The 25,092-nt window shown below is 67.2% G+C and overlaps 10 non-coding genes across 10 annotated transcripts; all 10 read right to left on the bottom strand.

Moving 5' to 3' along the window:
- Window positions 1–20: 20 nt before the first annotated feature.
- On the bottom strand, window positions 21–139 carry LOC143640755 (5S ribosomal RNA). Its single transcript, XR_013155115.1, has one exon. It is a non-coding gene; the product is annotated as a 5S ribosomal RNA (ribosomal RNA).
- Window positions 140–2,746: 2,607 nt separating this feature from the next.
- On the bottom strand, window positions 2,747–2,865 carry LOC143640754 (5S ribosomal RNA). The gene has a single exon (XR_013155114.1). It is a non-coding gene; the product is annotated as a 5S ribosomal RNA (ribosomal RNA).
- Window positions 2,866–5,487: 2,622 nt separating this feature from the next.
- On the bottom strand, window positions 5,488–5,606 carry LOC143640753 (5S ribosomal RNA). Its single transcript, XR_013155113.1, has one exon. It is a non-coding gene; the product is annotated as a 5S ribosomal RNA (ribosomal RNA).
- Window positions 5,607–8,199: 2,593 nt separating this feature from the next.
- On the bottom strand, window positions 8,200–8,318 carry LOC143640752 (5S ribosomal RNA). Its single transcript, XR_013155112.1, has one exon. It is a non-coding gene; the product is annotated as a 5S ribosomal RNA (ribosomal RNA).
- A 2,588-nt stretch (window positions 8,319–10,906) lies between these two features.
- On the bottom strand, window positions 10,907–11,025 carry LOC143640751 (5S ribosomal RNA). Its single transcript, XR_013155111.1, has one exon. It is a non-coding gene; the product is annotated as a 5S ribosomal RNA (ribosomal RNA).
- A 2,607-nt stretch (window positions 11,026–13,632) lies between these two features.
- LOC143640749 (5S ribosomal RNA) lies at window positions 13,633–13,751 on the bottom strand. The gene has a single exon (XR_013155109.1). It is a non-coding gene; the product is annotated as a 5S ribosomal RNA (ribosomal RNA).
- Window positions 13,752–16,391: 2,640 nt separating this feature from the next.
- On the bottom strand, window positions 16,392–16,510 carry LOC143640748 (5S ribosomal RNA). Its single transcript, XR_013155108.1, has one exon. It is a non-coding gene; the product is annotated as a 5S ribosomal RNA (ribosomal RNA).
- Window positions 16,511–19,156: 2,646 nt separating this feature from the next.
- On the bottom strand, window positions 19,157–19,275 carry LOC143640747 (5S ribosomal RNA). The gene has a single exon (XR_013155107.1). It is a non-coding gene; the product is annotated as a 5S ribosomal RNA (ribosomal RNA).
- A 2,615-nt stretch (window positions 19,276–21,890) lies between these two features.
- On the bottom strand, window positions 21,891–22,009 carry LOC143640746 (5S ribosomal RNA). Its single transcript, XR_013155106.1, has one exon. It is a non-coding gene; the product is annotated as a 5S ribosomal RNA (ribosomal RNA).
- A 2,640-nt stretch (window positions 22,010–24,649) lies between these two features.
- Window positions 24,650–24,768, bottom strand: LOC143640745 (5S ribosomal RNA). Its single transcript, XR_013155105.1, has one exon. It is a non-coding gene; the product is annotated as a 5S ribosomal RNA (ribosomal RNA).
- Between the last annotated feature and the right edge of the window lie 324 nt (window positions 24,769–25,092).

Here is a 25,092-nt window from a genome sequence, read left to right as displayed (position 1 = left end):
GTGTGGGAAGGGGGCGCAAAAGCCTACAGCACCCGGTATTCCCAGGCGGTCTCCCATCCAAGTACTAACCAGGCCCGACCCTGCTTAGCTTCCGAGATCAGACGAGATCGGGCGCGTTCAGGGTGGTATGGCCGTAGACGGCGGAGGCTGCCCCGGAACGCCTCAAGAGCCTGCGCCGGCTTCCACCCTTCAGCCCAGGGGCAGGGGAGGGCAGGGGAGGGCAGGGCAGCGGTGGAGGGGGCCAACACAGCGGGTGTTCCCAGGGGGCCTCCCTCGCCCCGCCCCAGCACTGCCCAGCGCTCCTCAACTCAACTCCAGGCTGGCTTTCTCGCTCCGACCTGACTCGGTCCCCGCGGCGGCGCGGGGGTCCTGGGAGACTGGCCGGCTCTCCCTCTCGGGTCCTCGGCCGGGCCGGATCGGGTCGGGGTGGAGTGGGCTAGGCGGGGCTGACAGGGGCTGAGTCCCGCCTCCACCTCTGCCCCTGGGCACCTGGCTCCACCTACCGGGAGCCCCGCCCCGGCCTGGCCTGGCCTCTGCCCCTCCTCGCCGAGCCCCAAGACCCCCGACCCCCGGGCACCCGGCACCCGCACCGCCACCCCACCCAGCCCTTCGCCTGGCCGAGAATCCCCAGAGAATCCCCAGCTGCCGCCGCCCGCGCTACCCTAGCCTAGCCTAGCCGAGCAGAGCCGAGCCGGGCGCCCAGAGAGCCAGGGGCGAAGACGGGAGCAGACACCCCGGCCCCCCGCGCCCCCCACCGGACACCCCAGAGACCCTGACAGAGGCCCAGCGCCCCAGCTGGAAATGCAGTGGGACTGGGCAATGGCGAGCGGCCGGCCACACACAACACCTGTGCGGGGAGCCAACCTCAGGGAGGGCCCGAGGAGGAACACACGCAGGGACCCACAGACAACCGGGCAGCGGGTGGCGAGCCGGCTGTGGCCCGCTGGTTCCCAGTCAGTCAGTCAGTCAGTCAGTCACAGGGCCAGGCTCAGAAGTGCGCCGCTGGGGCGCGGGCCTCGCCCTGAGTTCCCCATCCACTCTGCTTTGTCCACTCTGCACAGCAGCGCTTGGCCGCCCCGCACCCCCACCGCCACCCCCACCCTACCCTACCTCACCCCCACCCCACCACACTCTACCCCACCCCCGAGTGACTCCCTTCGGACTGAGTGCCAAGGTCGGAGGGCTCTGCGCCTTGTTTGTACACCTCAAGGACCAGGACCTGTACAGCACCGCCCTGAGGAAGGGCACAGACCCCTCCGTCCATTTGTCCATGGGCTGTGCTCCCGGAAAGGACCGCCTGTGAAAGTAGCGTTCCGAGTCAAACCCCGTCAGAGCCCAGTCGACGGCCTCACCAGACCGGAAGCCCCCTCACCCGCAAGCCTTGCGGGGGGCGGGGGGGAGCAGCGGTTGCGGGGGGTCGCGCGCCCACCGGGCCTTCAGGCCCTGCCTCGCGGCCAGGCGTCTCCAGGTGGAGGGTTCGCCGCGAACAAAGGGGCCTCTGCCTCCCTGTCCCCACCGCCCGGCCTTGGCCTTCAGCTCCCCTCGGCACGTGGTCCTCCCCGGCAACCTCCTGGCCCCGAACCACTTGCCTGCTCCGAAGGCTGCTTCCTCCTCTTCTCGGAGCACCTGCCCTCCTTTGACATCTGCTCTCTTGCTTGGCTCCCAGCGCAGCCTCCTAAGACCCTGTGGCCTCCTGGGCCTTCTCTCAGCCTCTGCCCTGCACACACCCTGAAGACGTGCACTCACTTCAAGGGGGATGTGGGAATCCACTCTTACATCCACGGGAAGTTAGATGGGAGATGAGAGAACCTGTGACCGCCCAGTCTCGAGGCTGCCATGGACTGGGTGACTTGCAGCCCAGAGTGAGGTGGCTGGGGTGGGAGGGGGGAAGAGAGGAGTGAGTGTGTGTCTGTGTGTGTGTGTTTGTGAGAGAGAGAGAAAGAGAGAGAGAGAGAGAGAGCGAGAGAGACAGGGTGACAGACAGAAGGGCCAAGGAAAGAGACACACTGAGTGGGAGATGGAGACAGGAGGCCTCCTCACAGGCCAGTAGAGTCACAAAGGTGAAGGAGAGATGGATGAGCAGAGAGATAGACAGAAAGACATCTGCTTCCAGAGTGTGTGTGTGTGTGTGTGTGTGAGAGAGAGAGAGAGAGAGAGAGAGAGACAGAGATAGAGAGAGAGAGAGAGAAAGAGAGAGAGATGGGTGAAGAGACAGACTCAGGGCTGGGACCCTCAGGAGGAAGGCGTTGGGAAGGGAGGCAGAGTTGCCAAGGGACGGACCTAGGGAGAGACGCTGGATGGACTCTCTCACTCCCAGGACCTGGGTGGCCACGCTCTGCTGGTGTGGCAAGAACGGGTGGGGAGCGGCCCCTGCGGGTGGGCCCTGTGTTCTGGGGAAAAGCAGGTGTGCGCCTCCCCACCCCCCATCCGGGAGTGTGAGTGGTGGGGGGGGTGGGGGTCGGTCAGGGTGCACAGGACTGGTCGAGGCCTGGACCAGGCTCGGCTCCGCCGGGTCGCCTGGAGTGTCCTAGCGTCCCTGGAGAGAGCCAGGCCAGTGTGGCTCACTGCAGGCGCTGGGCGCTGGGCGCCGGAAGGCGGGAGGCCAGCCGCAGGCCTGAAGGGACACCGGGAGCCCAGGGCTGCCCCTGCGCCCTACCCCCGCGGGCCCGGGGGTCACGGCCTGAGGCGGTCACGGACACTGTTTCCGGGCCACGCAAGAAAAGTGCGTGTGGGAAGGGGGCGCAAAAGCCTACAGCACCCGGTATTCCCAGGCGGTCTCCCATCCAAGTACTAACCAGGCCCGACCCTGCTTAGCTTCCGAGATCAGACGAGATCGGGCGCGTTCAGGGTGGTATGGCCGTAGACGGCGGAGGCTGCCCCGGAACGCCTCAAGAGCCTGCGCCGGCTTCCACCCTTCAGCCCAGGGGCAGGGGAGGGCAGGGGAGGGCAGGGCAGCGGTGGAGGGGGCCAACACAGCGGGTGTTCCCAGGGGGCCTCCCTCGCCCCGCCCCAGCACTGCCCAGCGCTCCTCAACTCAACTCCAGGCTGGCTTTCTCGCTCCGACCTGACTCGGTCCCCGCGGCGGCGCGGGGGTCCTGGGAGACTGGCCGGCTCTCCCTCTCGGGTCCTCGGCCGGGCCGGATCGGGTCGGGGTGGAGTGGGCTAGGCGGGGCTGACAGGGGCTGAGTCCCGCCTCCACCTCTGCCCCTGGGCACCTGGCTCCACCTACCGGGAGCCCCGCCCCGGCCTGGCCTGGCCTCTGCCCCTCCTCGCCGAGCCCCAAGACCCCCGACCCCCGGGCACCCGGCACCCGCACCGCCACCCCACCCAGCCCTTCGCCTGGCCGAGAATCCCCAGAGAATCCCCAGCTGCCGCCGCCCGCGCTACCCTAGCCTAGCCTAGCCGAGCAGAGCCGAGCCGGGCGCCCAGAGAGCCAGGGGCGAAGACGGGAGCAGACACCCCGGCCCCCCGCGCCCCCCACCGGACACCCCAGAGACCCTGACAGAGGCCCAGCGCCCCAGCTGGAAATGCAGTGGGACTGGGCAATGGCGAGCGGCCGGCCACACACAACACCTGTGCGGGGAGCCAACCTCAGGGAGGGCCCGAGGAGGAACACACGCAGGGACCCACAGACAACCGGGCAGCGGGTGGCGAGCCGGCTGTGGCCCGCTGGTTCCCAGTCAGTCAGTCAGTCAGTCAGTCACAGGGCCAGGCTCAGAAGTGCGCCGCTGGGGCGCGGGCCTCGCCCTGAGTTCCCCATCCACTCTGCTTTGTCCACTCTGCACAGCAGCGCTTGGCCGCCCCGCACCCCCACCGCCACCCCCACCCTACCCTACCTCACCCCCACCCCACCACACTCTACCCCACCCCCGAGTGACTCCCTTCGGACTGAGTGCCAAGGTCGGAGGGCTCTGCGCCTTGTTTGTACACCTCAAGGACCAGGACCTGTACAGCACCGCCCTGAGGAAGGGCACAGACCCCTCCGTCCATTTGTCCATGGGCTGTGCTCCCGGAAAGGACCGCCTGTGAAAGTAGCGTTCCGAGTCAAACCCCGTCAGAGCCCAGTCGACGGCCTCACCAGACCGGAAGCCCCCTCACCCGCAAGCCTTGCGGGGGGCGGGGGGGAGCAGCGGTTGCGGGGGGTCGCGCGCCCACCGGGCCTTCAGGCCCTGCCTCGCGGCCAGGCGTCTCCAGGTGGAGGGTTCGCCGCGAACAAAGGGGCCTCTGCCTCCCTGTCCCCACCGCCCGGCCTTGGCCTTCAGCTCCCCTCGGCACGTGGTCCTCCCCGGCAACCTCCTGGCCCCGAACCACTTGCCTGCTCCGAAGGCTGCTTCCTCCTCTTCTCGGAGCACCTGCCCTCCTTTGACATCTGCTCTCTTGCTTGGCTCCCAGCGCAGCCTCCTAAGACCCTGTGGCCTCCTGGGCCTTCTCTCAGCCTCTGCCCTGCACACACCCTGAAGACGTGCACTCACTTCAAGGGGGATGTGGGAATCCACTCTTACATCCACGGGAAGTTAGATGGGAGATGAGAGAACCTGTGACCGCCCAGTCTCGAGGCTGCCATGGACTGGGTGACTTGCAGCCCAGAGTGAGGTGGCTGGGGTGGGAGGGGGGAAGAGAGGAGTGAGTGTGTGTCTGTGTGTGTGTGTTTGTGAGAGAGAGAGAGAGAGAGAGAGAGAGAGAGAGAGCGCGCGAGAGAGACAGGGTGACAGACAGAAGGGCCAAGGAAAGAGACACACTGAGTGGGAGATGGAGACAGGAGGCCTCCTCACAGGCCAGTAGAGTCACAAAGGTGAAGGAGAGATGGATGAGCAGAGAGATAGACAGAAAGACATCTGCTTCCAGAGTGTGTGTGTGTGTGTGTGTGTGTGTGAGAGAGAGAGAGAGAGAGAGAGAGAGAGAGACAGAGATAGAGAGAGAGAGAGAGAAAGAGAGAGAGATGGGTGAAGAGACAGACTCAGGGCTGGGACCCTCAGGAGGAAGGCGTTGGGAAGGGAGGCAGAGTTGCCAAGGGACGGACCTAGGGAGAGACGCTGGATGGACTCTCTCACTCCCAGGACCTGGGTGGCCACGCTCTGCTGGTGTGGCAAGAACGGGTGGGGAGCGGCCCCTGCGGGTGGGCCCTGTGTTCTGGGGAAAAGCAGGTGTGCGCCTCCCCACCCCCCATCCGGGAGTGTGAGTGGTGGGGGGGGGTGGGGGTCGGTCAGGGTGCACAGGACTGGTCGAGGCCTGGACCAGGCTCGGCTCCGCCGGGTCGCCTGGAGTGTCCTAGCGTCCCTGGAGAGAGCCAGGCCAGTGTGGCTCACTGCAGGCGCTGGGCGCTGGGCGCCGGAAGGCGGGAGGCCAGCCGCAGGCCTGAAGGGACACCGGGAGCCCAGGGCTGCCCCTGCGCCCTACCCCCGCGGGCCCGGGGGTCACGGCCTGAGGCGGTCACGGACACTGTTTCCGGGCCACGCAAGAAAAGTGCGTGTGGGAAGGGGGCGCAAAAGCCTACAGCACCCGGTATTCCCAGGCGGTCTCCCATCCAAGTACTAACCAGGCCCGACCCTGCTTAGCTTCCGAGATCAGACGAGATCGGGCGCGTTCAGGGTGGTATGGCCGTAGACGGCAGAGGCTGCCCCGGAACGCCTCAAGAGCCTGCACCGGCTTCCACCCTTCAGCCCAGGGGCAGGCAGTGGTGGAGGGGGCCAACACAGCGGGTGTTCCCAGGGGGCCTCCCTCGCCCCGCCCCAGCACTGCCCAGCGCTCCTCAACTCAACTCCAGGCTGGCTTTCTCGCTCCGACCTGACTCGGTCCCCGCGGCGGCGCGGGGGTCCTGGGAGACTGGCCGGCTCTCCCTCTCGGGTCCTTGGCGGGGCCGGATCGGGTCGGGGTGGAGTGGGCTAGGCGGGGCTGACAGGGGCTGAGTCCCGCCTCCACCTCTGCCCCTGGGCACCTGGCTCCACCTACCGGGAGCCCCGCCCCGGCCTGGCCTGGCCTCTGCCCCTCCTCGCCGAGCCCCACGACCCCCGACCCCCGGGCACCCGGCACCCGCACCGCCACCCCACCCAGCCCTTCGCCTGGCCGAGAATCCCCAGAGAATCCCCAGCTGCCGCCGCCCGCGCTACCCTAGCCTAGCCTAGCCGAGCAGAGCCGAGCCGGGCGCCCAGAGAGCCAGGGGCGAAGACGGGAGCAGACACCCCGGCCCCCCGCGCCCCCCACCGGACACCCCAGAGACCCTGACAGAGGCCCAGCGCCCCAGCTGGAAATGCAGTGGGACTGGGCAATGGCGAGCGGCCGGCCACACACAACACCTGTGCGGGGAGCCAACCTCAGGGAGGGCCCGAGGAGGAACACACGCAGGGACCCACAGACAACCGGGCAGCGGGTGGCGAGCCGGCTGTGGCCCGCTGGTTCCCAGTCAGTCAGTCAGTCAGTCAGTCACAGGGCCAGGCTCAGAAGTGCGCCGCTGGGGCGCGGGCCTCGCCCTGAGTTCCCCATCCACTCTGCTTTGTCCACTCTGCACAGCAGCGCTTGGCCGCCCCGCACCCCCACCGCCACCCCCACCCTACCCTACCTCACCCCCACCCCACCACACTCTACCCCACCCCCGAGTGACTCCCTTCGGACTGAGTGCCAAGGTCGGAGGGCTCTGCGCCTTGTTTGTACACCTCAAGGACCAGGACCTGTACAGCACCGCCCTGAGGAAGGGCACAGACCCCTCCGTCCATTTGTCCATGGGCTGTGCTCCCGGAAAGGACCGCCTGTGAAAGTAGCGTTCCGAGTCAAACCCCGTCAGAGCCCAGTCGACGGCCTCACCAGACCGGAAGCCCCCTCACCCGCAAGCCTTGCGGGGGGCGGGGGGGAGCAGCGGTTGCGGGGGGTCGCGCGCCCACCGGGCCTTCAGGCCCTGCCTCGCGGCCAGGCGTCTCCAGGTGGAGGGTTCGCCGCGAACAAAGGGGCCTCTGCCTCCCTGTCCCCACCGCCCGGCCTTGGCCTTCAGCTCCCCTCGGCACGTGGTCCTCCCCGGCAACCTCCTGGCCCCGAACCACTTGCCTGCTCCGAAGGCTGCTTCCTCCTCTTCTCGGAGCACCTGCCCTCCTTTGACATCTGCTCTCTTGCTTGGCTCCCAGCGCAGCCTCCTAAGACCCTGTGGCCTCCTGGGCCTTCTCTCAGCCTCTGCCCTGCACACACCCTGAAGACGTGCACTCACTTCAAGGGGGATGTGGGAATCCACTCTTACATCCACGGGAAGTTAGATGGGAGATGAGAGAACCTGTGACCGCCCAGTCTCGAGGCTGCCATGGACTGGGTGACTTGCAGCCCAGAGTGAGGTGGCTGGGGTGGGAGGGGGGAAGAGAGGAGTGAGTGTGTGTCTGTGTGTGTGTGTTTGTGAGAGAGAGAGAGAGAGAGAGAGAGAGAGAGCGAGAGAGACAGGGTGACAGACAGAAGGGCCAAGGAAAGAGACACACTGAGTGGGAGATGGAGACAGGAGGCCTCCTCACAGGCCAGTAGAGTCACAAAGGTGAAGGAGAGATGGATGAGCAGAGAGATAGACAGAAAGACATCTGCTTCCAGAGTGTGTGTGTGTGTGTGTGTGTGTGAGAGAGAGAGAGAGAGAGAGAGAGAGAGAGAGACAGAGATAGAGAGAGAGAGAGAGAAAGAGAGAGAGATGGGTGAAGAGACAGACTCAGGGCTGGGACCCTCAGGAGGAAGGCGTTGGGAAGGGAGGCAGAGTTGCCAAGGGACGGACCTAGGGAGAGACGCTGGATGGACTCTCTCACTCCCAGGACCTGGGTGGCCACGCTCTGCTGGTGTGGCAAGAACGGGTGGGGAGCGGCCCCTGCGGGTGGGCCCTGTGTTCTGGGGAAAAGCAGGTGTGCGCCTCCCCACCCCCCATCCGGGAGTGTGAGTGGTGGGGGGGGGTGGGGGTCGGTCAGGGTGCACAGGACTGGTCGAGGCCTGGACCAGGCTCGGCTCCGCCGGGTCGCCTGGAGTGTCCTAGCGTCCCTGGAGAGAGCCAGGCCAGTGTGGCTCACTGCAGGCGCTGGGCGCTGGGCGCCGGAAGGCGGGAGGCCAGCCGCAGGCCTGAAGGGACACCGGGAGCCCAGGGCTGCCCCTGCGCCCTACCCCCGCGGGCCCGGGGGTCACGGCCTGAGGCGGTCACGGACACTGTTTCCGGGCCACGCAAGAAAAGTGCGTGTGGGAAGGGGGCGCAAAAGCCTACAGCACCCGGTATTCCCAGGCGGTCTCCCATCCAAGTACTAACCAGGCCCGACCCTGCTTAGCTTCCGAGATCAGACGAGATCGGGCGCGTTCAGGGTGGTATGGCCGTAGACAGCAGAGGCTGCCCCGGAACGCCTCAAGAGCCTGCACCGGCTTCCACCCTTCAGCCCAGGGGCAGGCAGCGGTGGAGGGGGCCAACACAGCGGGTGTTCCCAGGGGGCCTCCCTCGCCCCGCCCCAGCACTGCCCAGCGCTCCTCAACTCAACTCCAGGCTGGCTTTCTCGCTCCGACCTGACTCGGTCCCCGCGGCGGCGCGGGGGTCCTGGGAGACTGGCCGGCTCTCCCTCTCGGGTCCTCGGCCGGGCCGGATCGGGTCGGGGTGGAGTGGGCTAGGCGGGGCGGACAGGGGCTGAGTCCCGCCTCCACCTCTGCCCCTGGGCACCTGGCTCCACCTACCGGGAGCCCCGCCCCGGCCTGGCCTGGCCTCTGCCCCTCCTCGCCGAGCCCCACGACCCCCGACCCCCGGGCACCCGGCACCCGCACCGCCACCCCACCCAGCCCTTCGCCTGGCCGAGAATCCCCAGAGAATCCCCAGCTGCCGCCGCCCGCGCTACCCTAGCCTAGCCTAGCCGAGCAGAGCCGAGCCGGGCGCCCAGAGAGCCAGGGGCGAAGACGGGAGCAGACACCCCGGCCCCCCGCGCCCCCCACCGGACACCCCAGAGACCCTGACAGAGGCCCAGCGCCCCAGCTGGAAATGCAGTGGGACTGGGCAATGGCGAGCGGCCGGCCACACACAACACCTGTGCGGGGAGCCAACCTCAGGGAGGGCCCGAGGAGGAACACACGCAGGGACCCACAGACAACCGGGCAGCGGGTGGCGAGCCGGCTGTGGCCCGCTGCTTCCCAGTCAGTCAGTCAGTCAGTCAGTCACAGGGCCAGGCTCAGAAGTGCGCCGCTGGGGCGCGGGCCTCGCCCTGAGTTCCCCATCCACTCTGCTTTGTCCACTCTGCACAGCAGCGCTTGGCCGCCCCGCACCCCCACCGCCACCCCCACCCTACCCTACCTCACCCCCACCCCACCACACTCTACCCCACCCCCGAGTGACTCCCTTCGGACTGAGTGCCAAGGTCGGAGGGCTCTGCGCCTTGTTTGTACACCTCAAGGACCAGGACCTGTACAGCACCGCCCTGAGGAAGGGCACAGACCCCTCCGTCCATTTGTCCATGGGCTGTGCTCCCGGAAAGGACCGCCTGTGAAAGTAGCGTTCCGAGTCAAACCCCGTCAGAGCCCAGTCGACGGCCTCACCAGACCGGAAGCCCCCTCACCCGCAAGCCTTGCGGGGGGCGGGGGGGAGCAGCGGTTGCGAGGGGTCGCGCGCCCACCGGGCCTTCAGGCCCTGCCTCGCGGCCAGGCGTCTCCAGGTGGAGGGTTCGCCGCGAACAAAGGGGCCTCTGCCTCCCTGTCCCCACCGCCCGGCCTTGGCCTTCAGCTCCCCTCGGCACGTGGTCCTCCCCGGCAACCTCCTGGCCCCGAACCACTTGCCTGCTCCGAAGGCTGCTTCCTCCTCTTCTCGGAGCACCTGCCCTCCTTTGACATCTGCTCTCTTGCTTGGCTCCCAGCGCAGCCTCCTAAGACCCTGTGGCCTCCTGGGCCTTCTCTCAGCCTCTGCCCTGCACACACCCTGAAGACGTGCACTCACTTCAAGGGGGATGTGGGAATCCACTCTTACATCCACGGGAAGTTAGATGGGAGATGAGAGAACCTGTGACCGCCCAGTCTCGAGGCTGCCATGGACTGGGTGACTTGCAGCCCAGAGTGAGGTGGCTGGGGTGGGAGGGGGGAAGAGAGGAGTGAGTGTGTGTCTGTGTGTGTGTGTTTGTGAGAGAGAGAGAAAGAGAGAGAGAGAGAGAGAGCGAGAGAGACAGGGTGACAGACAGAAGGGCCAAGGAAAGAGACACACTGAGTGGGAGATGGAGACAGGAGGCCTCCTCACAGGCCAGTAGAGTCACAAAGGTGAAGGAGAGATGGATGAGCAGAGAGATAGACAGAAAGACATCTGCTTCCAGAGTGTGTGTGTGTGTGTGTGTGTGAGAGAGAGAGAGAGAGAGAGAGAGAGAGACAGAGATAGAGAGAGAGAGAGAGAAAGAGAGAGAGATGGGTGAAGAGACAGACTCAGGGCTGGGACCCTCAGGAGGAAGGCGTTGGGAAGGGAGGCAGAGTTGCCAAGGGACGGACCTAGGGAGAGACGCTGGATGGACTCTCTCACTCCCAGGACCTGGGTGGCCACGCTCTGCTGGTGTGGCAAGAACGGGTGGGGAGCGGCCCCTGCGGGTGGGCCCTGTGTTCTGGGGAAAAGCAGGTGTGCGCCTCCCCACCCCCCATCCGGGAGTGTGAGTGGTGGGGGGGGTGGGGGTCGGTCAGGGTGCACAGGACTGGTCGAGGCCTGGACCAGGCTCGGCTCCGCCGGGTCGCCTGGAGTGTCCTAGCGTCCCTGGAGAGAGCCAGGCCAGTGTGGCTCACTGCAGGCGCTGGGCGCTGGGCGCCGGAAGGCGGGAGGCCAGCCGCAGGCCTGAAGGGACACCGGGAGCCCAGGGCTGCCCCTGCGCCCTACCCCCGCGGGCCCGGGGGTCACGGCCTGAGGCGGTCACGGACACTGTTTCCGGGCCACGCAAGAAAAGTGCGTGTGGGAAGGGGGCGCAAAAGCCTACAGCACCCGGTATTCCCAGGCGGTCTCCCATCCAAGTACTAACCAGGCCCGACCCTGCTTAGCTTCCGAGATCAGACGAGATCGGGCGCGTTCAGGGTGGTATGGCCGTAGACGGCGGAGGCTGCCCCGGAACGCCTCAAGAGCCTGCGCCGGCTTCCACCCTTCAGCCCAGGGGCAGGGGAGGGCAGGGGAGGGCAGGGCAGCGGTGGAGGGGGCCAACACAGCGGGTGTTCCCAGGGGGCCTCCCTCGCCCCGCCCCAGCACTGCCCAGCGCTCCTCAACTCAACTCCAGGCTGGCTTTCTCGCTCCGACCTGACTCGGTCCCCGCGGCGTCGCGGGGGTCCTGGGAGACTGGCCGGCTCTCCCTCTCGGGTCCTCGGCCGGGCCGGATCGGGTCGGGGTGGAGTGGGCTAGGCGGGGCTGACAGGGGCTGAGTCCCGCCTCCACCTCTGCCCCTGGGCACCTGGCTCCACCTACCGGGAGCCCCGCCCCGGCCTGGCCTGGCCTCTGCCCCTCCTCGCCGAGCCCCAAGACCCCCGACCCCCGGGCACCCGGCACCCGCACCGCCACCCCACCCAGCCCTTCGCCTGGCCGAGAATCCCCAGAGAATCCCCAGCTGCCGCCGCCCGCGCTACCCTAGCCTAGCCTAGCCGAGCAGAGCCGAGCCGGGCGCCCAGAGAGCCAGGGGCGAAGACGGGAGCAGACACCCCGGCCCCCCGCGCCCCCCACCGGACACCCCAGAGACCCTGACAGAGGCCCAGCGCCCCAGCTGGAAATGCAGTGGGACTGGGCAATGGCGAGCGGCCGGCCACACACAACACCTGTGCGGGGAGCCAACCTCAGGGAGGGCCCGAGGAGGAACACACGCAGGGACCCACAGACAACCGGGCAGCGGGTGGCGAGCCGGCTGTGGCCCGCTGGTTCCCAGTCAGTCAGTCAGTCAGTCAGTCACAGGGCCAGGCTCAGAAGTGCGCCGCTGGGGCGCGGGCCTCGCCCTGAGTTCCCCATCCACTCTGCTTTGTCCACTCTGCACAGCAGCGCTTGGCCGCCCCGCACCCCCACCGCCACCCCCACCCTACCCTACCTCACCCCCACCCCACCACACTCTACCCCACCCCCGAGTGACTCCCTTCGGACTGAGTGCCAAGGTCGGAGGGCTCTGCGCCTTGTTTGTACACCTCAAGGACCAGGACCTGTACAGCACCGCCCTGAGGAAGGGCACAGACCCCTCCGTCCATTTGTCCATGGGCTGTGCTCCCGGAAAGGACCGCCTGTGAAAGTAGCGTTCCGAGTCAAACCCCGTCAGAGCCCAGTCGACGGCCTCACCAGACCGGAAGCCCCCTCACCCGCAAGCCTTGCGGGGGGCGGGGGGGAGCAGCGGTTGCGGGGGGTCGCGCGCCCACCGGGCCTTCAGGCCCTGCCTCGCGGCCAGGCGTCTCCAGGTGGAGGGTTCGCCGCGAACAAAGGGGCCTCTGCCTCCCTGTCCCCACCGCCCGGCCTTGGCCTTCAGCTCCCCTCGGCACGTGGTCCTCCCCGGCAACCTCCTGGCCCCGAACCACTTGCCTGCTCCGAAGGCTGCTTCCTCCTCTTCTCGGAGCACCTGCCCTCCTTTGACATCTGCTCTCTTGCTTGGCTCCCAGCGCAGCCTCCTAAGACCCTGTGGCCTCCTGGGCCTTCTCTCAGCCTCTGCCCTGCACACACCCTGAAGACGTGCACTCACTTCAAGGGGGATGTGGGAATCCACTCTTACATCCACGGGAAGTTAGATGGGAGATGAGAGAACCTGTGACCGCCCAGTCTCGAGGCTGCCATGGACTGGGTGACTTGCAGCCCAGAGTGAGGTGGCTGGGGTGGGAGGGGGGAAGAGAGGAGTGAGTGTGTGTCTGTGTGTGTGTGTTTGTGAGAGAGAGAGAAAGAGAGAGAGAGAGAGAGAGCGAGAGAGACAGGGTGACAGACAGAAGGGCCAAGGAAAGAGACACACTGAGTGGGAGATGGAGACAGGAGGCCTCCTCACAGGCCAGTAGAGTCACAAAGGTGAAGGAGAGATGGATGAGCAGAGAGATAGACAGAAAGACATCTGCTTCCAGAGTGTGTGTGTGTGTGTGTGTGTGTGAGAGAGAGAGAGAGAGAGAGAGAGACAGAGATAGAGAGAGAGAGAGAGAAAGAGAGAGAGATGGGTGAAGAGACAGACTCAGGGCTGGGACCCTCAGGAGGAAGGCGTTGGGAAGGGAGGCAGAGTTGCCAAGGGACGGACCTAGGGAGAGACGCTGGATGGACTCTCTCACTCCCAGGACCTGGGTGGCCACGCTCTGCTGGTGTGGCAAGAACGGGTGGGGAGCGGCCCCTGCGGGTGGGCCCTGTGTTCTGGGGAAAAGCAGGTGTGCGCCTCCCCACCCCCCATCCGGGAGTGTGAGTGGTGGGGGGGGTGGGGGTCGGTCAGGGTGCACAGGACTGGTCGAGGCCTGGACCAGGCTCGGCTCCGCCGGGTCGCCTGGAGTGTCCTAGCGTCCCTGGAGAGAGCCAGGCCAGTGTGGCTCACTGCAGGCGCTGGGCGCTGGGCGCCGGAAGGCGGGAGGCCAGCCGCAGGCCTGAAGGGACACCGGGAGCCCAGGGCTGCCCCTGCGCCCTACCCCCGCGGGCCCGGGGGTCACGGCCTGAGGCGGTCACGGACACTGTTTCCGGGCCACGCAAGAAAAGTGCGTGTGGGAAGGGGGCGCAAAAGCCTACAGCACCCGGTATTCCCAGGCGGTCTCCCATCCAAGTACTAACCAGGCCCGACCCTGCTTAGCTTCCGAGATCAGACGAGATCGGGCGCGTTCAGGGTGGTATGGCCGTAGACGGCGGAGGCTGCCCCGGAACGCCTCAAGAGCCTGCGCCGGCTTCCACCCTTCAGCCCAGGGGCAGGGGAGGGCAGGGGAGGGCAGGGCAGCGGTGGAGGGGGCCAACACAGCGGGTGTTCCCAGGGGGCCTCCCTCGCCCCGCCCCAGCACTGCCCAGCGCTCCTCAACTCAACTCCAGGCTGGCTTTCTCGCTCCGACCTGACTCGGTCCCCGCGGCGGCGCGGGGGTCCTGGGAGACTGGCCGGCTCTCCCTCTCGGGTCCTCGGCCGGGCCGGATCGGGTCGGGGTGGAGTGGGCTAGGCGGGGCTGACAGGGGCTGAGTCCCGCCTCCACCTCTGCCCCTGGGCACCTGGCTCCACCTACCGGGAGCCCCGCCCCGGCCTGGCCTGGCCTCTGCCCCTCCTCGCCGAGCCCCAAGACCCCCGACCCCCGGGCACCCGGCACCCGCACCGCCACCCCACCCAGCCCTTCGCCTGGCCGAGAATCCCCAGAGAATCCCCAGCTGCCGCCGCCCGCGCTACCCTAGCCTAGCCTAGCCGAGCAGAGCCGAGCCGGGCGCCCAGAGAGCCAGGGGCGAAGACGGGAGCAGACACCCCGGCCCCCCGCGCCCCCCACCGGACACCCCAGAGACCCTGACAGAGGCCCAGCGCCCCAGCTGGAAATGCAGTGGGACTGGGCAATGGCGAGCGGCCGGCCACACACAACACCTGTGCGGGGAGCCAACCTCAGGGAGGGCCCGAGGAGGAACACACGCAGGGACCCACAGACAACCGGGCAGCGGGTGGCGAGCCGGCTGTGGCCCGCTGGTTCCCAGTCAGTCAGTCAGTCAGTCAGTCAGTCAGTCACAGGGCCAGGCTCAGAAGTGCGCCGCTGGGGCGCGGGCCTCGCCCTGAGTTCCCCATCCACTCTGCTTTGTCCACTCTGCACAGCAGCGCTTGGCCGCCCCGCACCCCCACCGCCACCCCCACCCTACCCTACCTCACCCCCACCCCACCACACTCTACCCCACCCCCGAGTGACTCCCTTCGGACTGAGTGCCAAGGTCGGAGGGCTCTGCGCCTTGTTTGTACACCTCAAGGACCAGGACCTGTACAGCACCGCCCTGAGGAAGGGCACAGACCCCTCCGTCCATTTGTCCATGGGCTGTGCTCCCGGAAAGGACCGCCTGTGAAAGTAGCGTTCCGAGTCAAACCCCGTCAGAGCCCAGTCGACGGCCTCACCAGACCGGAAGCCCCCTCACCCGCAAGCCTTGCGGGGGGCGGGGGGGAGCAGCGGTTGCGGGGGGTCGCGCGCCCACCGGGCCTTCAGGCCCTGCCTCGCGGCCAGGCGTCTCCAGGTGGAGGGTTCGCCGCGAACAAAGGGGCCTCTGCCTCCCTGTCCCCACCGCCCGGCCTTGGCCTTCAGCTCCCCTCGGCACGTGGTCCTCCCCGGCAACCTCCTGGCCCCGAACCACTTGCCTGCTCCGAAGGCTGCTTCCTCCTCTTCTCGGAGCACCTGCCCTCCTTTGACATCTGCTCTCTTGCTTGGCTCCCAGCGCAGCCTCCTAAGACCCTGTGGCCTCCTGGGCCTTCTCTCAGCCTCTGCCCTGCACACACCCTGAAGACGTGCACTCACTTCAAGGGGGATGTGGGAATCCACTCTTACATCCACGGGAAGTTAGATGGGAGATGAGAGAACCTGTGACCGCCCAGTCTCGAGGCTGCCATGGACTGGGTGACTTGCAGCCCAGAGTGAGGTGGCTGGGGTGGGAGGGGGGAAGAGAGGAGTGAGTGTGTGTCTGTGTGTGTGTGTTTGTGAGAGAGAGAGAGAGAGAGAGAGAGAGCGAGAGAGACAGGGTGACAGACAGAAGGGCCAAGGAAAGAGACACACTGAGTGGGAGATGGAGACAGGAGGCCTCCTCACAGGCCAGTAGAGTCACAAAGGTGAAGGAGAGATGGATGAGCAGAGAGATAGACAGAAAGACATCTGCTTCCAGAGTGTGTGTGTGTGTGTGTGTGTGTGTGTGAGAGAGAGAGAGAGAGAGAGAGAGAGAGAGACAGAGATAGAGAGAGAGAGAGAGAGAAAGAGAGAGAGATGGGTGAAGAGACAGACTCAGGGCTGGGACCCTCAGGAGGAAGGCGTTGGGAAGGGAGGCAGAGTTGCCAAGGGACGGACCTAGGGAGAGACGCTGGATGGACTCTCTCACTCCCAGGACCTGGGTGGCCACGCTCTGCTGGTGTGGCAAGAACGGGTGGGGAGCGGCCCCTGCGGGTGGGCCCTGTGTTCTGGGGAAAAGCAGGTGTGCGCCTCCCCACCCCCCATCCGGGAGTGTGAGTGGTGGGGGGGGGTGGGGGTCGGTCAGGGTGCACAGGACTGGTCGAGGCCTGGACCAGGCTCGGCTCCGCCGGGTCGCCTGGAGTGTCCTAGCGTCCCTGGAGAGAGCCAGGCCAGTGTGGCTCACTGCAGGCGCTGGGCGCTGGGCGCCGGAGGCGAGGCGGGAGGCGGGAGGCGGGAGGCCAGCCGCAGGCCTGAAGGGACACCGGGAGCCCAGGGCTGCCCCTGCGCCCTACCCCCGCGGGCCCGGGGGTCATGGCCTGAGGCGGTCACGGACACTGTTTCCGGGCCACGCAAGAAAAGTGCGTGTGGGAAGGGGGCGCAAAAGCCTACAGCACCCGGTATTCCCAGGCGGTCTCCCATCCAAGTACTAACCAGGCCCGACCCTGCTTAGCTTCCGAGATCAGACGAGATCGGGCGCGTTCAGGGTGGTATGGCCGTAGACGGCGGAGGCTGCCCCGGAATGCCTCAAGAGCCTGCGCCGGCTTCCACCCTTCAGCCCAGGGGCAGGGGAGGGCAGGGGAGGGCAGGGCAGCGGTGGAGGGGGCCAACACAGCGGGTGTTCCCAGGGGGCCTCCCTCGCCCCGCCCCAGCACTGCCCAGCGCTCCTCAACTCAACTCCAGGCTGGCTTTCTCGCTCCGACCTGACTCGGTCCATGCGGCGGCGCGGGGGTCCTGGGAGACTGGCCGGCTCTCCCTCTCGGGTCCTCGGCCGGGCCGGATCGGGTCGGGGTGGAGTGGGCTAGGCGGGGCTGACAGGGGCTGAGTCCCGCCTCCACCTCTGCCCCTGGGCACCTGGCTCCACCTACCGGGAGCCCCGCCCCGGCCTGGCCTGGCCTCTGCCCCTCCTCGCCGAGCCCCAAGACCCCCGACCCCCGGGCACCCGGCAACCGCACCGCCACCCCACCCAGCCCTTCGCCTGGCCGAGAATCCCCAGAGAATCCCCAGCTGCCGCCGCCCGCGCTACCCTAGCCTAGCCTAGCCGAGCAGAGCCGAGCCGGGCGCCCAGAGAGCCAGGGGCGAAGACGGGAGCAGACACCCCGGCCCCCCGCGCCCCCCACCGGACACCCCAGAGACCCTGACAGAGGCCCAGCGCCCCAGCTGGAAATGCAGTGGGACTGGGCAATGGCGAGTGGCCGGCCACACACAACACCTGTGCGGGGAGCCACCCTCAGGGAGGGCCCGAGGAGGAACACACGCAGGGACCCACAGACAACCGGGCAGCGGGTGGCGAGCCGGCTGTGGCCCGCTGGTTCCCAGTCAGTCAGTCAGTCAGTCAGTCAGTCAGTCAGTCACAGGGCCAGGCTCAGAAGTGCGCCGCTGGGGCGCGGGCCTCGCCCTGAGTTCCCCATCCACTCTGCTTTGTCCACTCTGCACAGCAGCGCTTGGCCGCCCCGCACCCCCACCGCCACCCCCACCCTACCCTACCTCACCCCCACCCCACCACACTCTACCCCACCCCCGAGTGACTCCCTTCGGACTGAGTGCCAAGGTCGGAGGGCTCTGCGCCTTGTTTGTACACCTCAAGGACCAGGACCTGTACAGCACCGCCCTGAGGAAGGGCACAGACCCCTCCGTCCATTTGTCCATGGGCTGTGCTCCCGGAAAGGACCGCCTGTGAAAGTAGCGTTCCGAGTCAAACCCCGTCAGAGCCCAGTCGACGGCCTCACCAGACCGGAAGCCCCCTCACCCGCAAGCCTTGCGGGGGGCGGGGGGGAGCAGCGGTTGCGGGGGGTCGCGCGCCCACCGGGCCTTCAGGCCCTGCCTCGCGGCCAGGCGTCTCCAGGTGGAGGGTTCGCCGCGAACAAAGGGGCCTCTGCCTCCCTGTCCCCACCGCCCGGCCTTGGCCTTCAGCTCCCCTCGGCACGTGGTCCTCCCCGGCAACCTCCTGGCCCCGAACCACTTGCCTGCTCCGAAGGCTGCTTCCTCCTCTTCTCGGAGCACCTGCCCTCCTTTGACATCTGCTCTCTTGCTTGGCTCCCAGCGCAGCCTCCTAAGACCCTGTGGCCTCCTGGGCCTTCTCTCAGCCTCTGCCCTGCACACACCCTGAAGACGTGCACTCACTTCAAGGGGGATGTGGGAATCCACTCTTACATCCACGGGAAGTTAGATGGGAGATGAGAGAACCTGTGACCGCCCAGTCTCGAGGCTGCCATGGACTGGGTGACTTGCAGCCCAGAGTGAGGTGGCTGGGGTGGGAGGGGGGAAGAGAGGAGTGAGTGTGTGTCTGTGTGTGTGTGTTTGTGAGAGAGAGAGAGAGAGAGAGAGAGAGAGAGCGAGAGAGACAGGGTGACAGACAGAAGGGCCAAGGAAAGAGACACACTGAGTGGGAGATGGAGACAGGAGGCCTCCTCACAGGCCAGTAGAGTCACAAAGGTGAAGGAGAGATGGATGAGCAGAGAGATAGACAGAAAGACATCTGCTTCCAGAGTGTGTGTGTGTGTGTGTGTGTGTGTGTGAGAGAGAGAGAGAGAGAGAGAGAGAGAGAGACAGAGATAGAGAGAGAGAGAGAGAAAGAGAGAGAGATGGGTGAAGAGACAGACTCAGGGCTGGGACCCTCAGGAGGAAGGCGTTGGGAAGGGAGGCAGAGTTGCCAAGGGACGGACCTAGGGAGAGACGCTGGATGGACTCTCTCACTCCCAGGACCTGGGTGGCCACGCTCTGCTGGTGTGGCAAGAACGGGTGGGGAGCGGCCCCTGCGGGTGGGCCCTGTGTTCTGGGGAAAAGCAGGTGTGCGCCTCCCCACCCCCCATCCGGGAGTGTGAGTGGTGGGGGGGGGTGGGGGTCGGTCAGGGTGCACAGGACTGGTCGAGGCCTGGACCAGGCTCGGCTCCGCCGGGTCGCCTGGAGTGTCCTAGCGTCCCTGGAGAGAGCCAGGCCAGTGTGGCTCACTGCAGGCGCTGGGCGCTGGGCGCCGGAGGCGAGGCGGGAGGCGGGAGGCGGGAGGCCAGCCGCAGGCCTGAAGGGACACCGGGAGCCCAGGGCTGCCCCTGCGCCCTACCCCCGCGGGCCCGGGGGTCACGGCCTGAGGCGGTCACGGACACTGTTTCCGGGCCACGCAAGAAAAGTGCGTGTGGGAAGGGGGCGCAAAAGCCTACAGCACCCGGTATTCCCAGGCGGTCTCCCATCCAAGTACTAACCAGGCCCGACCCTGCTTAGCTTCCGAGATCAGACGAGATCGGGCGCGTTCAGGGTGGTATGGCCGTAGACGGCGGAGGCTGCCCCGGAATGCCTCAAGAGCCTGCGCCGGCTTCCACCCTTCAGCCCAGGGGCAGGGGAGGGCAGGGGAGGGCAGGGCAGCGGTGGAGGGGGCCAACACAGCGGGTGTTCCCAGGGGGCCTCCCTCGCCCCGCCCCAGCACTGCCCAGCGCTCCTCAACTCAACTCCAGGCTGGCTTTCTCGCTCCGACCTGACTCGGTCCATGCGGCGGCGCGGGGGTCCTGGGAGACTGGCCGGCTCTCCCTCTCGGGTCCTCGGCCGGGCCGGATCGGGTCGGGGTGGAGTGGGCTAGGCGGGGCTGACAGGGGCTGAGTCCCGCCTCCACCTCTGCCCCTGGGCACCTGGCTCCACCTACCGGGAGCCCCGCCCCGGCCTGGCCTGGCCTCTGCCCCTCCTCGCCGAGCCCCAAGACCCCCGACCCCCGGGCACCCGGCAACCGCACCGCCACCCCACCCAGCCCTTCGCCTGGCCGAGAATCCCCAGAGAATCCCCAGCTGCCGCCGCCCGCGCTACCCTAGCCTAGCCTAGCCGAGCAGAGCCGAGCCGGGCGCCCAGAGAGCCAGGGGCGAAGACGGGAGCAGACACCCCGGCCCCCCGCGCCCCCCACCGGACACCCCAGAGACCCTGACAGAGGCCCAGCGCCCCAGCTGGAAATGCAGTGGGACTGGGCAATGGCGAGTGGCCGGCCACACACAACACCTGTGCGGGGAGCCACCCTCAGGGAGGGCCCGAGGAGGAACACACGCAGGGACCCACAGACAACCGGGCAGCGGGTGGCGAGCCGGCTGTGGCCCGCTGGTTCCCAGTCAGTCAGTCAGTCAGTCAGTCAGTCAGTCAGTCACAGGGCCAGGCTCAGAAGTGCGCCGCTGGGGCGCGGGCCTCGCCCTGAGTTCCCCATCCACTCTGCTTTGTCCACTCTGCACAGCAGCGCTTGGCCGCCCCGCACCCCCACCGCCACCCCCACCCTACCCTACCTCACCCCCACCCCACCACACTCTACCCCACCCCCGAGTGACTCCCTTCGGACTGAGTGCCAAGGTCGGAGGGCTCTGCGCCTTGTTTGTACACCTCAAGGACCAGGACCTGTACAGCACCGCCCTGAGGAAGGGCACAGACCCCTCCGTCCATTTGTCCATGGGCTGTGCTCCCGGAAAGGACCGCCTGTGAAAGTAGCGTTCCGAGTCAAACCCCGTCAGAGCCCAGTCGACGGCCTCACCAGACCGGAAGCCCCCTCACCCGCAAGCCTTGCGGGGGGCGGGGGGGAGCAGCGGTTGCGGGGGGTCGCGCGCCCACCGGGCCTTCAGGCCCTGCCTCGCGGCCAGGCGTCTCCAGGTGGAGGGTTCGCCGCGAACAAAGGGGCCTCTGCCTCCCTGTCCCCACCGCCCGGCCTTGGCCTTCAGCTCCCCTCGGCACGTGGTCCTCCCCGGCAACCTCCTGGCCCCGAACCACTTGCCTGCTCCGAAGGCTGCTTCCTCCTCTTCTCGGAGCACCTGCCCTCCTTTGACATCTGCTCTCTTGCTTGGCTCCCAGCGCAGCCTCCTAAGACCCTGTGGCCTCCTGGGCCTTCTCTCAGCCTCTGCCCTGCACACACCCTGAAGACGTGCACTCACTTCAAGGGGGATGTGGGAATCCACTCTTACATCCACGGGAAGTTAGATGGGAGATGAGAGAACCTGTGACCGCCCAGTCTCGAGGCTGCCATGGACTGGGTGACTTGCAGCCCAGAGTGAGGTGGCTGGGGTGGGAGGGGGGAAGAGAGGAGTGAGTGTGTGTCTGTGTGTGTGTGTTTGTGAGAGAGAGAGAGAGAGAGAGAGAGAGAGCGAGAGAGACAGGGTGACAGACAGAAGGGCCAAGGAAAGAGACACACTGAGTGGGAGATGGAGACAGGAGGCCTCCTCACAGGCCAGTAGAGTCACAAAGGTGAAGGAGAGATGGATGAGCAGAGAGATAGACAGAAAGACATCTGCTTCCAGAGTGTGTGTGTGTGTGTGTGTGTGAGAGAGAGAGAGAGAGAGAGAGAGAGACAGAGATAGAGAGAGAGAGAGAGAAAGAGAGAGAGATGGGTGAAGAGACAGACTCAGGGCTGGGACCCTCAGGAGGAAGGCGTTGGGAAGGGAGGCAGAGTTGCCAAGGGACGGACCTAGGGAGAGACGCTGGATGGACTCTCTCACTCCCAGGACCTGGGTGGCCACGCTCTGCTGGTGTGGCAAGAACGGGTGGGGAGCGGCCCCTGCGGGTGGGCCCTGTGTTCTGGGGAAAAGCAGGTGTGCGCCTCCCCACCCCCCATCCGGGAGTGTGAGTGGTGGGGGGGGTGGGGGTCGGTCAGGGTGCACAGGACTGGTCGAGGCCTGGACCAGGCTCGGCTCCGCCGGGTCGCCTGGAGTGTCCTAGCGTCCCTGGAGAGAGCCAGGCCAGTGTGGCTCACTGCAGGCGCTGGGCGCTGGGCGCCGGAAGGCGGGAGGCCAGCCGCAGGCCTGAAGGGACACCGGGAGCCCAGGGCTGCCCCTGCGCCCTACCCCCGCGGGCCCGGGGGTCACGGCCTGAGGCGGTCACGGACACTGTTTCCGGGCCACGCAAGAAAAGTGCGTGTGGGAAGGGGGCGCAAAAGCCTACAGCACCCGGTATTCCCAGGCGGTCTCCCATCCAAGTACTAACCAGGCCCGACCCTGCTTAGCTTCCGAGATCAGACGAGATCGGGCGCGTTCAGGGTGGTATGGCCGTAGACGGCGGAGGCTGCCCCGGAACGCCTCAAGAGCCTGCGCCGGCTTCCACCCTTCAGCCCAGGGGCAGGGGAGGGCAGGGGAGGGCAGGGCAGCGGTGGAGGGGGCCAACACAGCGGGTGTTCCCAGGGGGCCTCCCTCGCCCCGCCCCAGCACTGCCCAGCGCTCCTCAACTCAACTCCAGGCTGGCTTTCTCGCTCCGACCTGACTCGGTCCCCGCGGCGGCGCGGGGGTCCTGGGAGACTGGCCGGCTCTCCCTCTCGGGTCCTCGGCCGGGCCGGATCGGGTCGGGGTGGAGTGGGCTAGGCGGGGCTGACAGGGGCTGAGTCCCGCCTCCACCTCTGCCCCTGGGCACCTGGCTCCACCTACCGGGAGCCCCGCCCCGGCCTGGCCTGGCCTCTGCCCCTCCTCGCCGAGCCCCAAGACCCCCGACCCCCGGGCACCCGGCACCCGCACCGCCACCCCACCCAGCCCTTCGCCTGGCCGAGAATCCCCAGAGAATCCCCAGCTGCCGCCGCCCGCGCTACCCTAGCCTAGCCTAGCCGAGCAGAGCCGAGCCGGGCGCCCAGAGAGCCAGGGGCGAAGACGGGAGCAGACACCCCGGCCCCCCGCGCCCCCCACCGGACACCCCAGAGACCCTGACAGAGGCCCAGCGCCCCAGCTGGAAATGCAGTGGGACTGGGCAATGGCGAGCGGCCGGCCACACACAACACCTGTGCGGGGAGCCAACCTCAGGGAGGGCCCGAGGAGGAACACACGCAGGGACCCACAGACAACCGGGCAGCGGGTGGCGAGCCGGCTGTGGCCCGCTGGTTCCCAGTCAGTCAGTCAGTCAGTCAGTCAGTCAGTCACAGGGCCAGGCTCAGAAGTGCGCCGCTGGGGCGCGGGCCTCGCCCTGAGTTCCCCATCCACTCTGCTTTGTCCACTCTGCACAGCAGCGCTTGGCCGCCCCGCACCCCCACCGCCACCCCCACCCTACCCTACCTCACCCCCACCCCACCACACTCTACCCCACCCCCGAGTGACTCCCTTCGGACTGAGTGCCAAGGTCGGAGGGCTCTGCGCCTTGTTTGTACACCTCAAGGACCAGGACCTGTACAGCACCGCCCTGAGGAAGGGCACAGACCCCTCCGTCCATTTGTCCATGGGCTGTGCTCCCGGAAAGGACCGCCTGTGAAAGTAGCGTTCCGAGTCAAACCCCGTCAGAGCCCAGTCGACGGCCTCACCAGACCGGAAGCCCCCTCACCCGCAAGCCTTGCGGGGGGCGGGGGGGAGCAGCGGTTGCGGGGGGTCGCGCGCCCACCGGGCCTTCAGGCCCTGCCTCGCGGCCAGGCGTCTCCAGGTGGAGGGTTCGCCGCGAACAAAGGGGCCTCTGCCTCCCTGTCCCCACCGCCCGGCCTTGGCCTTCAGCTCCCCTCGGCACGTGGTCCTCCCCGGCAACCTCCTGGCCCCGAACCACTTGCCTGCTCCGAAGGCTGCTTCCTCCTCTTCTCGGAGCACCTGCCCTCCTTTGACATCTGCTCTCTTGCTTGGCTCCCAGCGCAGCCTCCTAAGACCCTGTGGCCTCCTGGGCCTTCTCTCAGCCTCTGCCCTGCACACACCCTGAAGACGTGCACTCACTTCAAGGGGGATGTGGGAATCCACTCTTACATCCACGGGAAGTTAGATGGGAGATGAGAGAACCTGTGACCGCCCAGTCTCGAGGCTGCCATGGACTGGGTGACTTGCAGCCCAGAGTGAGGTGGCTGGGGTGGGAGGGGGGAAGAGAGGAGTGAGTGTGTGTCTGTGTGTGTGTGTTTGTGAGAGAGAGAGAGAGAGAGAGAGAGAGCGAGAGAGACAGGGTGACAGACAGAAGGGCCAAGGAAAGAGACACACTGAGTGGGAGATGGAGACAGGAGGCCTCCTCACAGGCCAGTAGAGTCACAAAGGTGAAGGAGAGATGGATGAGCAGAGAGATAGACAGAAAGACATCTGCTTCCAGAGTGTGTGTGTGTGTGTGTGTGTGTGTGTGAGAGAGAGAGAGAGAGAGAGAGAGAGAGAGACAGAGATAGAGAGAGAGAGAGAGAGAAAGAGAGAGAGATGGGTGAAGAGACAGACTCAGGGCTGGGACCCTCAGGAGGAAGGCGTTGGGAAGGGAGGCAGAGTTGCCAAGGGACGGACCTAGGGAGAGACGCTGGATGGACTCTCTCACTCCCAGGACCTGGGTGGCCACGCTCTGCTGGTGTGGCAAGAACGGGTGGGGAGCGGCCCCTGCGGGTGGGCCCTGTGTTCTGGGGAAAAGCAGGTGTGCGCCTCCCCACCCCCCATCCGGGAGTGTGAGTGGTGGGGGGGGGTGGGGGTCGGTCAGGGTGCACAGGACTGGTCGAGGCCTGGACCAGGCTCGGCTCCGCCGGGTCGCCTGGAGTGTCCTAGCGTCCCTGGAGAGAGCCAGGCCAGTGTGGCTCACTGCAGGCGCTGGGCGCTGGGCGCCGGAGGCGAGGCGGGAGGCGGGAGGCGGGAGGCCAGCCGCAGGCCTGAAGGGACACCGGGAGCCCAGGGCTGCCCCTGCGCCCTACCCCCGCGGGCCCGGGGGTCACGGCCTGAGGCGGTCACGGACACTGTTTCCGGGCCACGCAAGAAAAGTGCGTGTGGGAAGGGGGCGCAAAAGCCTACAGCACCCGGTATTCCCAGGCGGTCTCCCATCCAAGTACTAACCAGGCCCGACCCTGCTTAGCTTCCGAGATCAGACGAGATCGGGCGCGTTCAGGGTGGTATGGCCGTAGACGGCGGAGGCTGCCCCGGAACGCCTCAAGAGCCTGCGCCGGCTTCCACCCTTCAGCCCAGGGGCAGGGGAGGGCAGGGGAGGGCAGGGCAGCGGTGGAGGGGGCCAACACAGCGGGTGTTCCCAGGGGGCCTCCCTCGCCCCGCCCCAGCACTGCCCAGCGCTCCTCAACTCAACTCCAGGCTGGCTTTCTCGCTCCGACCTGACTCGGTCCATGCGGCGGCGCGGGGGTCCTGGGAGACTGGCCGGCTCTCCCTCTCGGGTCCTCGGCCGGGCCGGATCGGGTCGGGGTGGAGTGGGCTAGGCGGGGCTGACAGGGGCTGAGTC

Source organism: Callospermophilus lateralis, unplaced genomic scaffold (assembly GCF_048772815.1).
Source record: "Callospermophilus lateralis isolate mCalLat2 unplaced genomic scaffold, mCalLat2.hap1 Scaffold_6038, whole genome shotgun sequence".
Lineage (NCBI taxonomy): Eukaryota > Metazoa > Chordata > Mammalia > Rodentia > Sciuridae > Callospermophilus > Callospermophilus lateralis.
This window is presented reverse-complemented; position numbering and strand designations above follow the sequence as displayed.